We start from the raw sequence: 11,775 nt of genomic DNA on the forward strand, positions 1-11,775 counted from the left end.
CACATCTTCAGTTTGGATAAATAGCACTGTGAAGGCAACCGGCGAATATCTTCAGTTTGGATAAACAACATTGTTGCCGTAGAATCAGTCGACCGAGGAGCACCTTCAGTTTGGATAAACAGCACCGCGTCGAGGCCAACTGGTTACCTATCCAAGTCTTAGTCGAGAAGGGTTTCCGAATCCTTATTGGCAAGGGTCAGCTTATTAGTCTTCTCAGCGAAGTAAGGTGTTACAAGTTACGACATTCGGCACATTGAATGCAAAGTGATTTTACGATTGGATATTCACAAGTGAGTTTCAGAGTTCGGCATTCTGACGGCCGAACCACATTTACCATCAAGATATACATCTCCTTTAAGTACTTGTGTCCATATAGTCTGGTGTCGATTCGACGTGCTTATACTCTCACGAATATAATCACTGTGATCGAATCTAGCGCCTACGATTCGTGAACTTCGCAGAACTAGCAGCCTTGTCTTCACATGATATATCAAGAGCTCCTGTTACCCTGCAAGAGCAATGGGTAAATGAAGATAGGGCTCGATTTAATGCCTGGCTAAATGGAGAATATTTTCCTTACGTTTTCGACTATAAATTGATTCTATTTGAGGAATGGTTGGTTGAAAAGACCGGGGGGCAATTTTCCGCTCCGACCGTAATCAGACATCGGCCTAAGAAAATTGTTAATTTGACCGAAGAACAAAGGCCACCTATTTTTTAGGTTGAGACTGAAAGTGTGGTAGGCCTAGAAGAAAATGTTCATGTTTCTGAGCTAAAAATTGACTCAAAAAATGATTCATCAGAGAAGTGTTCCAATGACGAACAAGACCAATACACGACTTCAGACCATTAAACCACATCAATTGATATGGTACTTGGAGACATGGTTTTAGACGCCGAAACTACACCACTCGATATGATTGTTGATGATAAAGCCGATATGGAGAAATCCCGTTCGGCTAAGTTGTTCGAGTTGAAAGCTAAAATTGGCGAAATTATTATGCTTAGGGGGCATAATAATTGTCCAACACATTCGGTGGCCGATGGTAAACAATCTTACGTCAAGTTAGAAATATTTGGAGAAAATTCTTTATTCGGCCTAGAGCGAAATCAATTTGAGAATTTTGGTATTAAAAGATCTCGGCTTGGAATAAAGCATCGTTGGCCTCCTTCTATTTATGATTCAGCCACTTTTATTTCCATTTGCTAAATTATTTTCTTAACCATTCGGCCTCTTGGCTGATACTTAAGAAAATAGGGGGGGCAACGAGCATTAAGCCCTCATACAACAAAAAAAAAAAGAAAAAAAAAAAAGGGAAATAACTTTCGGCTGTTTAGGCTGAGGCCTAGAAAATCAGGAGGATGCTATGATGGCCATAACGTTGGCCGATTATTAAAATAAAAAAAAAACCTGGTGCCGTGTGCAGTCGGCCGCAGGCCAATGCATGTGATTATGCATAAGGATTTGGTCAAGACAAACATTTTAGCCGAAGTCGAGAGTAAGTCGAAAAAGTTGAGGAAAGTGGGTTGAAAAGTAAGATCAATAAATACCTTTAAACCTCAAGTCATGGTTCAGTCGCCACTTGGTTTACCTTTTTCGACCTTTTCGATGTGATAGCCAAGCTACCAGGCTTGGTCGTGTCAAATAACTTGCTCCTCCGCTAGGCAAAATGATTACTTTCCTTAACTATTCGGCTTACGAGCCAAAGCTCAAGGAAACTGGGGGGCAATGTTTGGACCTGATTTTACACCATCAGTTCAAGCGATCGAGGCCGTTGAGAGAGCATGGCTCCTAATCATTGGATGAAAAATGAAGATAATTTTGTTATTGTTAAAAGATAATATTATGGTTTTTATCGTAGTAATTATCGTTTAATTATCTTAGCATTATATCTTCGAACAAGTACGATTCGAGTGAACTTGGGATTGCTGCCATCAGATTGGAGGAACATGATATATGAGGTTTGAAAAGTCATGATGCATGGGTGGGATGAAATTATGAGATGGTGATAATTAAAAATAAATTTAATATTCATTTAGATAAAGCCTAGGAACATAGGTTCTTTGGAAGGCTAGGTTTTTAATGCATGTTTCTCGGGTTGGTGCTGTGAAGATGGGTGGAGGAATGCAAGTGGTGAAGCCACGTCACCAAAGATCAAATGCAATCCTTTAAAGATTAAGTCACGTCAGATACATGGGAATTTGAAATAGGACTCTACTCGGGGATCAGGCCGTGCAAAGCAAGTACTTCAATCCTATAAATACAGATGCAATGGCAACGGAAACCGGCGAACATCTTCAGTTTGGATAAACAACATTGTTGCCGTAGAATCAACCGACCAATGAGCACCTTCAGTTTGGATAAACAGCACTGCGTCGAGGCTGACTGGTTACCTATCCAAGTCTTGGTCGAGAAGGGTTTCCGAATCCTTATTGGCAGGGGTCATCTTATTAGCCTTCTCAGCAAAGTAAGGTGTCACAAGTTAATACATTTGGCACATTGAACACAGAGTGATTTTACGATTGGATACTCACAAGTGAGTTTCAGAGTTCGACATTCTGACGGCCGAACCACATTTACCATCAAGACATACATCTCATTTGAGTACTTGTGTCCATATAGTCTGGTGTCGATTCGACGTGCTTATACTCTCACGAATATAATCACTGTGACCGAATCCGGCGTCGACGATTTGTGAACTTCGCAGAACTAGCAGCCTTGTCTTTAGGCTCGAGAAACCAAAGGTCGAGACTTGTTCCTTCCTCGGTCGCAATTGCAAGATCAAGAAGTCAGTAACTCGCTTAACGCAACATCAACAAATTGTACTCCTCAGCCAACTCGGCCAACGAGTTGGCACGCCCCGCATCAACCGAATGATGTAGTTAGCTCATTAGTTACTCAGCATGCGCGCCACGTAGACTTTGTAATTTTTAGGGTCAATAAAACTAAATAATTATTAAAAAATGTAATACATATTACAAGGAGAAATTTTTTTAAATGTCATATAAACTTGTTCATATTTTTTAATTTGTCATATAAACTAACATTTTAAGCAATTTGTCATACCAACTTTACAAAATTATTAATTTGTCATCTCACCCTAACTACGTTAAGTTTACCATCCAATATAAGTCATGTGACTCGCACATGACTTGTGTTTAGGGTTATTTAGGTCATTTTAACATATCTTTCACAAATTTTTTACTTTTCTTTAGTACAAACACTTAAATTTTTTACTTTTCGTTAGCGCATATGCATCTACAACTTCATATATGGCACAAAATGTCAACATGTTTCTCATTTATAGAGCCCGTATGAAATTATATCTTTGTGACATGCTAAAATGCAAACTCCCATTGATGGATCATTACATATTTGAAATAACCATAAGAGAGTGCATTTCATGATCATTTCATTGCTACCGTATCAAAAATATTGTTCCATTGCCTAAGAAACCCTACAATTTTTTGTCAGATACAAATTAATAAAAGGGAAGTAATATATTAGAATGACCGAAATAAACTAAACACAAGTCATGTGGGAGGCACATGATTTATATTGAATGGAAAACTTAACGGAGTTAATGAGAGATGACAAATTAATGATTTCAAAAAGTTGGTATAACAAATTACTTAAAATTTTAGTTTATATGACAAATTGAAAAATGCATACAAGTTCATATGACATTTAAAAAAATTTCCCTATTACACATGGTGGTTTGGTATAGTGGTACAAGTGGTTGTTTTGCACATGGAAGTGTTAGGCTCAAACCCAATTGAAGGCATTTTTTAAATTATATTTTAAGTTGTTGGAAAAGTTTGTTGGTCATCGATGTTGTCGAAAAATCTTGTCAGCTGGTCGCCGAAAAAGGTAGTAGGATAAAGTTGCAGTTTTATAATTATTTTGAAGTATAATGTCCTTTTTTTTTTTTTTTTTTTTCTCTTTTTTTTTCTTTTAAAAGGGAAAAACTGGTAACGAAGTAAAGGAGTCAAGGATTGGCAATAAATCTCCTCAGGAAAGAGCCAAGGAGTCAAGTGCTGGTAATAAAACCATGTAGTAAGCAACCATGGTAGAACTGTGTTTGAAGAAGCCCTTGGGGAAGTAATCTTCCAAAACCACTGGAGTTTGCGGCTTCCAAGCCTTAAGCCCTTCTCTGCGCTCTAGCTTTGTCATCCTTGCGGTTGCTCTTAGACAGGTCTTCTCAGCGTGGCAATGAGAGCTTCTTTCTTGCCCTATACTCCTCATGTGAGCAACTTGCGGTTGCAATTTTAGTACATTTTTTCCTGTCACCAACGTCCATTCTTCATCATCATTGGTTAACAAGTTGTTAGGGAGGTCCAGGCCATTGAGGCTACTTGCTTCATTCATGGTTTTTGTTTTTCCTGCATGAACCACTTCATGATTTACCTTTGACGATCGTGGCCAAGGCTTGACTAGGGATGCACTGAGAGGCACATAATAAAAGGATCCAAACACAATGCTTGTCGTGTTTACCGTTACGACTTCCTCAAGATCTAGCTCGATTCTTCCTTCCGAGGAAAGCTTCATAATCAACTCCTTTAGTACAATGAAATTGCCCACTATATGACTGACGATGCGATGGTACTTGCAATATTTTGGATCGTTAACTCGGTTCATGTCTTACGGTCGTTTACACTCGGGCAGCTTGATCACCACTTTGTTGAGCAAATCTTCCAACAGGACAACCATATCAGAGTCGGGTAATGGGCAGGTCTTTCTTTCAATCTCTTTCAAGGTGCGTTTACGCCTCTTCTGGTCACGGGAGCTATGCTGACCGTCATTGCCTCCTTGGTGGGTTTTCTCGCAGTCTTCTCCACCTTTGGCCTAAGACTTTATCCTTCTTATAGTTAGCAATTGACTATCTCTTCCCATGGTTAGCAATGCTCAATTCTATGTCATAGGCGTAGGTAACTAACTCCTCGAAGGTCCGCGGCTTGATGCCTTGAAAAATGTAGAGTAATCCCTAATGCATTCCTTGTACACACAGTTCTATCGCAAAAGTCTCCAAGACCCTATCTTTGTAGTCGAGACTAAGAGTGCACCATTGATTAATGTAGTTGATGATTGGCTTGTCTTTCCACCTCTTTGTACTTGTGAGCTCCATCATAATGACGGTGCGACAAGTATTGTAAAAACGGTTCAAGAATTATGCTCCCTTTAATCCCAACTATTGATGGACTCGGGCTTTAGGTCCGTGTACCAATCAAATGCATTCCTCTTTAGGGAGCAGACAAATTGCTTCATTAGATAGTCTTATTTCGTCCCCACATTGATTTTTTGTCTCGATGAAATGGGGGACGTGCTGCTTTGGGTTCCCATTTCCATCAAACTGCATGAACTTAGGTGGCTGGTACCCCATCAATTTGCCTGGTGTATGGCTTCGAATACAGTTATATATACTGCAAAGTACCTCTTATCTATGCTTTGATGGTGTTCACAAACATTAACTAGAGTTGCTAGATGGTAAGAGAGTTCATGGATATAGCTTAAGTATCTAGCTTCTGGTTTTCTCTAGCCTTATCTACCTGATGCTCATCTTCCTCGCCAAACTCCTGGTCGTTTTGATTCTTCCTTGGGTAGGGACCAACTTCTTATTATATTGTGCTTTCAACCTGTCCATAAGCCTAGTAATCTGCAAGTCACTTTCTTCGACAATCCTAATCATCCTTGCAATCGCCTCATTTATCTAAGCCAACTGTTTTTCAATGAAGGTGGCGCCGGTGGACATAACTTTTGCAACCAAAGGATATGGCTCTTCTACAGACATCGAGGGAGTTTACGAAGTTTTTGTGCAGCGGTTACTAGTTAACAATTCGTGGTAGGCACCCGCACACGAGTCCACGTTTGAAGCCAGTGGCAAGAAGCGCTTCTGTGAACTTTTTGATGTTAACGAACCTTGCTTGTCGCTTTTGGGTGTCCTTATGCGTGCCACAGCAACATGCATCGGTGCGCTCAATGAGGCTAGGCTAATGATGGGTTAACGCCTCTGACACTCATTTTGCTCCCTTAGCAGTAACAACTTTGAAGTGGAATGTTGAAGCATGGTGATCGCCTTTGCCTTGCTCCGATTTGTGACACCCATGAATTCCCCACTTGCATCGAAGTGCTAATGCTCATTCCTGTGGTGGCGAAAGCAGCTTGTCTATTCTTGGAAGCCATTGATTTGGAAATATTTGTTTGTTGAACGGAGAAAAAGATGAAAATATAGTCCCACAAGGCGTGCCAAATTTATAAACATGAAAATCCTACGACAAATGAAACAACAACACATGTACAAAGTAATAAATTTGTATTGATGTAGGTTTAGGGTTACGATGTCTGCTTACCAAGTTCCTTCGGATTCAATCTCTGAAGATGTGTATATGTGTGTTGTTGATCCGAGTGTCGCAATGACTTGATCTCGGATGAACAACTGCCGCAATGATTTGGCTCGTGGTGATGGTAGCACCTGCATGGGTAATAGTGCTTGATGTTTCTTCACGGGTTTGACAAAGAATGCAAAGGGTTTTTCGAGTCTTCTTGAGTGTTTGGGTGTTTAAGGTTTGGGTGCGTGAGAGCTTTAGAGTTTCAAAGCTTCAGCATCTGGGTGTGAATGATTTTTTAGGACCCTACTTTGTCTTGGAGCCTTGTATTTCTAGACTTTCCAAGCCTTGGCTATGGTTGAACTTGGCCTTGATTGTGGACTTGATTTTGACAAAAGAACCAAGACTTGATTTAAGGCTTGGTCGTGATTTGACTCCGTCAATTAATTTGTTTGATTTAAATTAAAATTAATTAAAGAGTTAATAAAGATAATTCTTTAACTGCTTTCTGCCCATATGGCGTTGCATTACGCCCTTAGTGACTCAAAATTTTGGTGTCTCCAATATCAATTATGTGCAAGTTTAAACAATATTGAGCATTAGGTTAGTTGGTGAGTATAATTTGATAGTTTCAACATGACATGGGTTTGAAACTTGCTGGTTTTGCATCTTTTTTGTTTTTTTTTTTTCTTTTTCTAAACCCAGTCTTATGTTTTACCATATAAAATTCAATTCCTTTTTTGTTCAATACAATTTAGAGGAAGATCTAATTATGTTGAAAAGAAATCTCATGTGCATATAGTGTACATATCATGTATTTGTATATATAACTAACAATTGGCCATTATTCTAGAATAAGTGACCTTATAATTCATGTATTTGTACATGGGTTTGTAATCAGTAGCATATAACTAACAATTGGCCATTATTCTAGAAGTAGTGACCTTATAATTCATGTATTTGTACATGTATTTGTAATCAATAGCATATAACTAACAATTGGTCATTATTCTAGAATTAGTGACCTTATAGTTCATGTATTGTACATGGATTTAAAACCAATAGGCCAACACCCATCTTTAGATGTATTTGTTATTATCCATGAATTTGCATTTACTATCCACTTCTTTTGAAGGAAGTGTTAACACTTCATCGAGTCCATACAATCTCTTTCCCTTCTTGTTGAAGATATAAACCATCTACTTAAGTTGTTTTCTTAAGGGTTTGTGATTTATTTCAAAGCCACAAGTTGAGAAAGATGAAGAAAGCTAGAACCACCTCATCGTCCATACAATCTCTTTTGGATGACCATCTTGTCCAAATACTCACGAAGTTTCCTTCGTGATCTTTTAAGGACATGTTTTCAGCAAAATGGTGTGCAAAAAGTTCAACCAAATCGCCCAAGACGATTGCATATTAGAAAAAATCAATATTAGGGAATTTGAAAGCTTCAAACAACTTAGTTCATGGAGTAAATGTGAAAATATCTCTAAGTTCCTGAAACGCTGTAGGGATGTGGTAATTCCGAGGCCCTGTACATACTAGGGATGAGATACTTCTTCCAAGATAAAATGATAAAAGCCGAAATTGAGTCTCTAAGGACGACAATCTCAAAGGGTCATGAAGTAACAACATATGTGTACAGCCTGATCTAGGTGTGTTACAGGAGGATTTGAAGCATAAAGGCCTCAAGCTTCCGCATTCTTTCAATCGTCACAAATTAGGACAGTTAAGCGTAATGGACTCTAGAGAGATGGGTCAACAGTGTTTTTCAGCTCTTTGGGTGGATAGGGAAGTAAGAGCTGGAATCGTGAAAGTTCATGATGACAATATTGTCATGAAAGCATGCAGGGGCTGTGGAAGTCCACAGGGTTCTTTCACACTCTGATCGTATTGGGATTTCTTTAATCATGAAAAATTCAGTAGCTGTAATTCCTGCATATGGCACTAGGAATAAGTATGTTTTATTATATATTATGGGGTAAAGATAGGTAGACTAAATTTGTTTCTTTTCATTTAATTTTCTTGTAATAATAGCGTTTAAATTCCAACACAACCTGGTCTTTTCCTTTACTTTTCTCATGTACTTTTTTTTTCTTCCTAATTATATGGTCTTTCTATTTTCCATTTTTTCTTTCTAAACATACACAAACACATACACAATGAATATACAGGCACAAACACAATCTCTTAGCTCTGTCAAAGAAGGAGTCTAAAAAAAAAGCCATAATTGCAAAAAAAAATCATCAATGAATGGTAGTAATATGCGGTACCCAAGGTGTCATCATTACCATGTATGCAAGTGTGCAAATCAAATTATTAAGAGCCTATATCTAATTTATATTATCACTAAACCCTATATCTACTTTATTTTATCACTAAGTCTTACGAAGTCATTTTGGCGGTAATTGTTTAAGATAATCCCTAGGCCCATAGCATATAGTCTCACTCTTGTCCTTTTTGCCGCCATTTTTCCCACTCATGTCTTTTGGGCCATTCTGCCACCTAGGCACTCATAGTTCACCTATTAAAAGTATCCTTTGACACTACTCACTCCATAGATGCACGCACAAACACCCATTGTATGATTTCATTTATGCTTAAAATAACATAACAAAATATCAAAAGTTTACTTACTCCAATTTAAAAGCCTTGTATTAAGATAATTAATTAGGAAATTTTGGAGAAATTTTACATATCATGAGCATGACATATACATGACGTTCGTATAATGTGCATCAATTGGGTTGTCCAAATTTTGCTAAACTTAATGCTAGGGTTTCGTGGGCAATCATGACTGATGGTGTGCTTGCATGCTTGGGATTTTTTAATTATTTCACTTGGTTATTGTGCCAATTTGTGGTAAGGATAAGTTTAGTAGTTATGTAGGTATATTAATGTACACACACTCTTATTTATATTATTAATTAAACCAATATCAGTCGACTTGCCTATAATTTGTTCAACCCAATATCAAAGCTCGTGCACAAAATATGTACACATTATGCACAACCCATTATCAAAAGCACTTGCACATAATAAGTACACAATATGCACAAATGAATATCGAACAAACCATGAACAAAATTAATTCCAAAATACATGCAATTACACAACCCTAAAACCTAATTCATTAATTTTCTCCAAATTAACTGTACAAAATAGTCAATTGCCTCCAAAACCTTAAATTCCCAAATTGGGAAAACTTAAGTTCAAAGAATGAAAATTCAATTAAAAAACGCCCCTTTTTTTAACTTATAGAAAAGTTTGGAAACTTGGCGTTGGTCGGAAATTGGACAGATTTTGGTCATGCTGTTTGAGGGTTTAGGGTTCAAGAGATAGGGTCGCGTGAGAGAGGTTTTTCGAACAAGGAGTAAATGTTGACTAGGTTGGACAAAATAACCCATTTATATAGAAGGGCAATTAGGGCATTTCCAGTTCTAAGAAAACCCTATTTCTATCATATTCTTGTGTATTCCTGTGCATGTTTTGTGCATACAATAAAATCCTACTTGGTCCCAAGATTAAGGAAATGGCTCATTTATGTCAATTTCCCTAAAGTGTATGTATCTAAATACTAGTACCTAGTTAAACACACCTAAATTATAGTACCTAGTTGAAAACCCCTAATCATAGATTCATAGTACCTAGTTGAACGCATCTACATCTTAGTACATGTTGAACACCCTACACCATACCCTAAATCATAGTATCTAGTTGAACACACTTAAATCATAATACATGTTGAACACCCCTAAACTATAGTACCTAATCGAATATATATATATTCCATAAATGATCAAACCCAACTCCAAACTCAACAATTCATACACTAACAAAATGATAAAAACCCGATAATAAAAGAAACCAACACAAAATAACAAAAAATAACAAAAAAAAATAAAAATAAACAACTAATAAATAAGAAATATCACAAGCCCAATGCCACAAAAACGTTACTAGAGTTGAACCCATTCTCTTCGTTGCAAATCGTTGGAATCCACCTAGATGCACAAGCCATATGCCATTCAAAGCCATCAGAAAGAAAATAGAGACCTAAGCTGCAAATGATGAGGAAAAGGGAGAAAATTGTAATTAGTGGATGTGTGTGAAGAAATCAACCAATATATGGATGGTTGCCTAATCTCTTTTTCAATTACAGAAGCCTAATCTCTTTTTCAAGAAGAAGCCTAATCTCTTATTTCTTTGATGTTGCATCTTTAAATGCCGGATGCTAATTGTGAATTTGAAAAAAAAAAAATTTCATTTAGATGTGAAAATGTTATAAACGTATTAAAGTGTGATTGTGTAAATCCTAAATTAGATTTGATACTAGCTATTCTTTCCTATTAGGACTTGCATTCCTTAGAAGAGAAGGATTCTTCCCTCCCTTATTACTATAAATAAAGGCACTGCGTAGGGGGGATAACACATCTTCTACACAACCCTACAAACACATCTTTCTCTAATTCTCTTTACTGCCGCGCCTCCCTCTCTCCCTTGTCAGATAAAATAAGCCACAACACGTATCAGCACGCTCCTACCGTTGCATTTAAGGAATCTGACGTGGAAATTATTCGTCTTCAATCAACGGAGTATTACATTTCAAATATTCTTAATTGATTAAACTTTGATTTTTTTTTTATTCATATACTTTTATTGATTCAACTTAAATTTTTCTTGTGTTGAACGTGATACAAACTTTGGAGATGGAAAGCCGAAATTGAAGACATAACTCGTTCACAATATTCATCATACAATCTAGGTTCTTCTACACCAAATAAAAAGGGATGTTAAAACCCTAGAACTCGTAATGGGCTTAGATGCCCTAGTCTACTTTAGACTGGGCCTGATCTACACATCCCCAGCTTGAGCATACAGCTCGCACTAGAGCTGTTGAGCTGAAGCTCGCACTAAATCAGACACAAGGGTCTCAAACGACTTGTCGTTCATGTCTTGTTCTCCGTCCATCGTCTTCTTTTCCGTCGAGATATATGATCTTCGACAACATAGACGATCTGCAGTCGTTTCCAGGTGAGACCCATGATTTCCCGATGACCTGAACTCGTCATAGTGATGAAAGTCGACGACTAGATGTCGTTCAATCTCCTTCCCAAGATTAAGGCTTGAGATTTCTTTGAATTCCCAATGGAATTTAAATTTTTTAAATCCTCCAAAATGGTTTGGAACACCATCCCAACGAAACCCCAACAACATATGCTCGAAAATCGTTGTCGCCTGCAACGGCATGCCTTGTTTCGTCAACGGCAACACACCCAACCATCGCTGGTGTGTCCTCAACCGTATTTGTGCTCAGCCCACTACAACCCTGGCCCATTCCTTTTGGGCCCTCAGTTCTTTGGGCCAGGTCTTGACTATAGACCCCAAGAAAAATAAAATGAAAATAAACAGTAAGCCCAGTTTGGCTCTCCTACCCGGTTTGGTCTTTTT

The sequence above is a fragment of the Pyrus communis genome, chromosome 5 (assembly GCF_041283825.1).
Source record: "Pyrus communis isolate YQ-2024b chromosome 5, ASM4128382v1, whole genome shotgun sequence".
Classification (NCBI taxonomy): domain Eukaryota; kingdom Viridiplantae; phylum Streptophyta; class Magnoliopsida; order Rosales; family Rosaceae; genus Pyrus; species Pyrus communis.